Genomic DNA, 5,635 nt, shown 5'->3' with positions numbered 1-5,635 from the left:
AACAGGGTTGAGTAGGAGGGAAATGATGGGAGGTCGAAATTGGGAAGGAAAAAGTGATAAGTGCGCATGCGTACTACAGTCACAGCAGGGGCGGGGCTGCCTGGGTTGGGCGTCGCTAGATGCTGGGGCGGGGCGAATACGTAAGCGGGGCGGAGTTTGCAGCCGTCGCGCACGCGCCTGGTCTGGTCGCGTCGAGTGTGCGTGCGTGCGTGCGTGTTTGCGTGTGGTCACAGTTCCCGCCATCAGCCGCTTTCGCTGTGTAGGGGGAGTGAGCCGCCTAGCTTTTCTGGGCTCAGTGACCCTTCCTTCTGTACCCCTGGCTCCTCCCCCTCCACGCGGATTCTGTGCTTCCGGCAGGCCTGTTCCGGGGCTTCGGACCCTCAGGCTCAGGTAAGGAGCCCAGGGCAGCTTCTCAATTGAGCCCTTTTCTCTACCCCCCCTCCCCCGTGCGGTCCGCCCACTCAGCGTTCACTCTTGTGGAGTTCGCCCCGCCGCTGGTCAGCCGGCCCGCAGCTCCTCTGCACTCTCTGGGTTTCACAGGTACCCTATTTGGGTGTTTCCCCTAGATTTTCTCTCTCCTTTGACCTGATCTGTACTGTCACTTGCTCCTTTTGCATCTCGAACCTGGTTCCTTTTCTCTGGGGCTGTCTTCGTCCGCCGCTTGCCCCCTAGCAAGGCCTGCTGTCTGATTAGGTGACTTCGTTGTCTTATATTCATCAGGTCTTGGACATGATACTTATTCTCTGTCTTGACCATTGTTCATCATTTCTTAATCGTCTCCATTAAAAGGCATGGAGGGTATTTTTGTCGTGCATTTGCTTGCATCCCATATGTAGCCATCACATCAAGCTGTCAGGTTTACCCATTTTAAGTGATGTCCAAGAAAGGAAATGATAATTGATTGCAAAATGCTGTATTTTGGAGTGATGTCCTGTAGCAGTTTTGTGGTATTGCTCTCCAAATTTCAGCTCTGTGTAAATGCCTCTTTATGGGTGGCAGTGCATGACAAGTCTTCAACTAGGAGAGATATCAAAGAGAGAACGTTAAATAGGCATTGTATATCGTGGGTTAGAGATCAGGGGTAGTCGAGGCTGGATATGTAGATATAACCTGTGTATGAATATATATGTGTATGTGTCTGCCATGTAGATAGTTTTGGATGAGGTGCTTAAAGTGATTGTAGTGGTAGAAAAGAAAGGCACTTAAGATGGAGCATTTAGATATTCTTGATGTCTAATAACTGGATAGAGGGGATGAATCTTGCAAGAGATGAAAGAAGTCATGCATAGTGTCTGCTGAAAAGTAAAATTGAAGCTGGACTGAGAAACTCAGTGATGTAAAAGTAATTCATAGTCTTAGGGATGTTTGGGTTTAGTCCTAGTTCTTCTTTTGCTCTTCCATTCTTTCCTCAGTTTTAAATTCCACCTATGTACTGATGTGTTATGAAGTTTTATTTCCAGCCTATTTTGTTTTCTACTTCATATCCAAATAGCCAACTGTCTGCTTGACATCTCAACTTTTTTCTTAGGAATTTTAAATTGTAACATGTCTAAAACCAAAGTGTTGATCATTCTCTTCATACATACCCAGATTGTTTCTCCTCCAGTGTCCCGTTTCATTAAATCGTGTATACATGTCTTCACTAGAAAATGAGTTATTTTTCCTGCCATGCACACATACCCTCTCCAAGTTCTGTCTATTCTACTTCTACTTCTTGAATCTATTTTTGTACATCTCACTATCATTTTTCTAATTCAAGCTACAGTTCTTCCTACCTGGGCTTTATATTTATCTGGCTCCCAGCATTCTCATCTATAAAATAGGAATAATAAGTTTGTACTTTATTTGATTGTTATGATGATTAAATGAAATAACCATGGTGAGCACATGACACACATAAATTGGTAAGAATTAATTATTCTTGTAATTGTTGTAAGCTGAACAATTTCAGTACTTTCCTATCTGATTGCCCAATTTTTTTTCCTCATTCTTGTTTCTTTCTACTCTCCTTCCTAAACAAACCACATCACTTCTCCACGCAACAATAATATATCATTTCTTTTCTTGAAACCCTTTATTGTATTTTCCTGTTGCTAAATGCTTATTACATTTAGGATAAAATTTCAAAATCCTTCCTGTGATCTGCATCTGCATAACCTGATTCTTGTTTGCTTCATCTTACACCATCCTTCTTTCTGTCACCTCTAGTAGCCTAGTATACCAAATTATGTTCCAATATAGTGCCTTTGTGTATATTGATCTGTTTACCTGAATTGTTCCAGTGCCACCATCTCCAATCAACTCATTCTTCAATTTTTATCTTCAGTTGTAGTTTCTTAGAGAATAAAAACAGAGAAAAAAAATCTTGATTTTTTTTTTTCTTCCCCCCTTCTGAATCTTCAGGTCTTAAATCATAAGTTTCATCATGCCCTGTATTTTACTTTATATCATTTTTCAGAACTTGTAATTATAGATTTATTTGTATGTTTATTGGAAGCCTCTCTCATTGGCATATGAGAGTGATGATTTTATTTTTATTCCTCAAGAGTTTGTTAAATGATTATGTATGTAAGAAATTAAAAAAAAAAAGAATTTGTTAAATGAATAAGTAAACTAGAACTTGCTATAAGAATCATCACGTCTACTTTCTGATAGGCCTTGGTAGGTTCAGTGATAGATAGACATATGATGGTTTTAAGGATCTGTTTGCTCACACAAATCTCTTGTGTTCAAATGTATGTTATGATCCTCTGTTTTTGTTTCTGATTTTGAATAATCAATAGTATTTAATGTGATTTTGAATAACTAGTAGTATTTAATGTAAATCAGGAAGTTAAAAAAGTTGTGTCTTAGAAGTATTAACCTAATGATATTCTTATCACAAGAAACACCTTTTTCCATTCTGCAGACAAATTAAAGGATGCATCCAAAAAAGGGGCAGGGTTTCAGTTTTGAAAACTTTTTTTTCCAACTCCACCCCCTCACTGGTACTAGCTAGGAATTGAACCCAGGGTTGCTCTATCACTGACCAACATCCTTCCTTTTAAGGTTTATTTTGAAACAGGGTCTCTCGAAGTTGCCCATGCTGGCCTCAAACTTATGATCCTCCTGCCTCAACAACCTAAGTAACTGGGTTTATAGGCATGTACAACCATGCCTGACATCCAACTTTGGGTAAATTATGTTCCACTTCAGGGCCTTTGTGTATATTGTTCTGTTTACTTGAATTATTCCAGTACCACGATCCCCAGTCAACTCATTCTTCAATTTTCAGCTTAAGTTGTAGTTTCTTAGAGAACATAAACTTTTTATGAGATTTTTGTGTCTCATAAAATTATTCAGATTTTAAACTGCTCGAATTGAAGATAAACTTTGTCTAGACAAACATCCTTCTTTACTCTCAACTTTAACACTAATTTTATCTCCATTGCACATTTGTTTTATGACCTTTTTATTAGGAAAGAAAGCCCTTGGGTATCAGAATAGTGGTGTATATATTTTAACAACAGGTTAAACTATGAGACCAGTGAAGTTGAGGTTTTTATAAGTAAGAAAAATTCATACTGAAGTCAATTCCTAGTGAATGAGAAATGAAATATTAAAATAATTTTTTAAAATAGAATTTATGTTGAAAAATAGGGAATAAAAAATAGACAATATGCAAATGTCAGGCAGTTGAATTTATTTTCTAAGTAGTGACAAGCTAGGGAAAAAGTTTGAGGTGAAATTAGTACCATCAGTCACAAATATTTAGCACTTACTAAATGTTTGTTATTTTGTTAGAATATAAAAGTTCTGTGTCTATGTGTCATTACCCCCACCCCTGCCCGGCCCCTGTACCCACCACCTTAGGGAGACAGTTAAGGAGACTAGTACATACTTTGAAAAATTTTTTTTAAAAAAGTATTTTTTTCAGAAAAGAAATTGTAGTATAAAGGATTTGTTGGCAGAAAAATCCTGAGAGAATGGGGACTTGTAAAATGATTTCAATTCACTGATGAGGATGAACTGTGGAAGTGGTTAAAGCCGTGGGTTCTTGTCAGAAACACTTTGTGTCTTATTGATTCTGTATTCATAAATTACTTAATCTCTCTAAGCCAGTTTTCTCATTGGTAAATTAGATAACTTAGTAATGATCCTTGTCCTTTAGTGTTATTGTGAAAATTAAATGAAGTAATGCATGTATGGTACTAAGCACTGTGCTTAGTAAATGTTGCATAATGCATATTTAATGCATTGATGGCAAAATGATGACTTTCTGAATTAGGGTAGTAACTATGAAAAGATTGGGTTTTAATATTAAACCTGATGTTAAGATTTCTTGCCTGTATGATGGTAGAAGGAGAAAAGTATGAACCTTTCAATGAGGCCGTGGACTGCATCTTCTCTCTCTTTCTCTCTCTCTCTCTCTCTCTCACACACACACACACACATACATGTATATATATATATTTACACACACACATATATATTCCTACCACTTTGTAGTTTACTCTGAGTACTAAATGATCAGGTTTTAAAAGTTGATATTGTTGCATTTAATTAGGCAGTGAAGGATGTTTGGGTAGAATTTCAGGGCAAGTTCAGGCTTTAAAAAAAGGTCTAAAATTGAAAAATAGGTGTTTTATTTTTTAAATTTTGGAAACAATTTTACTCACTTTATTTGTATTTAAACACATCATGAAAGTGATGTTTTAAGACTAAGATGTCATTGTAGCAGTGTTTATAAAGACAACAAGGGCTATACTTTTGCTCAGGCTTCTTAGTTTCAAAATGTAGCAGGAATAAATAAATCAGAACACAAGGTGATCAAGGTGCAGGCTCCTCTGTAGTCCCTTATTTACCACAGCAGATAAGTTCCTAAAATTGTTGATGTGCATGCCTGTATGTGTTGTGCATCATTTTAAATATTTTCAGTAAGTGATTTGTGGTTTGTAAATCATTGAGGGGTTAACTGTTGTATAAATGATCAATTTCTTCTTTCTTAAGTTTTAATTTTGTATATTGAATCATTTTTAAAAAGGCACACTTATATTTTCTTTAGCTGAGTTGATGGCTCCTGGAGAACTGGCATAGCTGCAGAATATGAGTAGTTTCCCAAGAAGAGTGCATTGCCTTTGGCACAAGGATCAGAATAAAGGTGAATTGTTATTACATAGGGCTTTTTAGTAAAAGTCACTGAAAAGTAAGTCATGTTTTTGTTTTTGATATGTTTCCAAGAGTATATGCAAATCAGCGAGAACTGACAAGATTTCTGTGTTTATTTTTTAGTAATAATTTTATGTTTTAGCATGTTTTCTTGACCACAGAATACCCTCTGAACAATGTTTTCAAAACAGCACCTTAAATGTAGCATTTAAATAAATAAACTGGTTATAGAAACATTTTTGCAATATTATTGATTGAGCTATGATGAAGTGCTGCAACTTGGACCATAATTTTAATTGCAAAAAAGTTTAGGGAAAGGGGATACTCTTAGAACATACTTAGAGAATAATTCATTTTAATTATCTTCTTTCTAATATTGCTTTGATTAGAGAATTAGCATTATAGAGTTCAAGGAAACTTTATCTTAGGTTCATAGAAAGTTTAACTGTTACTAAATCATGCTTAGTACTGAAAAAGAAACTTAGTT

General features: G+C 36.5%; 1 protein-coding gene across 4 annotated transcripts in view; it reads left to right on the top strand.

The window, feature by feature from the left end:
* The first annotated feature begins 198 nt into the window (after positions 1-198).
* Positions 199-5,635, top strand: part of Usp37 (ubiquitin specific peptidase 37) — an 83,614-nt gene continuing 78,177 nt past the window's right edge. For 2 of the 4 annotated variants that reach the window (XM_046439627.2, XM_046439624.2), the window contains exons 1-2: positions 199-390; positions 5,045-5,140. The gene's annotated coding sequence lies outside the window, so the exon portion shown is untranslated. Of the gene's footprint in view, positions 391-5,044; positions 5,186-5,635 lie in introns of all 4 variants that reach the window. The other 2 variants (XM_046439625.2, XM_046439626.2) reach the window with 2 other exon arrangements.

Source organism: Marmota monax, unplaced genomic scaffold (genome assembly GCF_021218885.2).
Source record: "Marmota monax isolate L192 unplaced genomic scaffold, Marmota_monax_Labrador192_F-V1.1 WCK01_AAM20220418_F8-fsc00041, whole genome shotgun sequence".
Lineage (NCBI taxonomy): Eukaryota > Metazoa > Chordata > Mammalia > Rodentia > Sciuridae > Marmota > Marmota monax.
The sequence above is the reverse complement of the archived record's forward strand: the minus strand, read 5'-3'. Positions and strand labels throughout refer to the sequence as shown.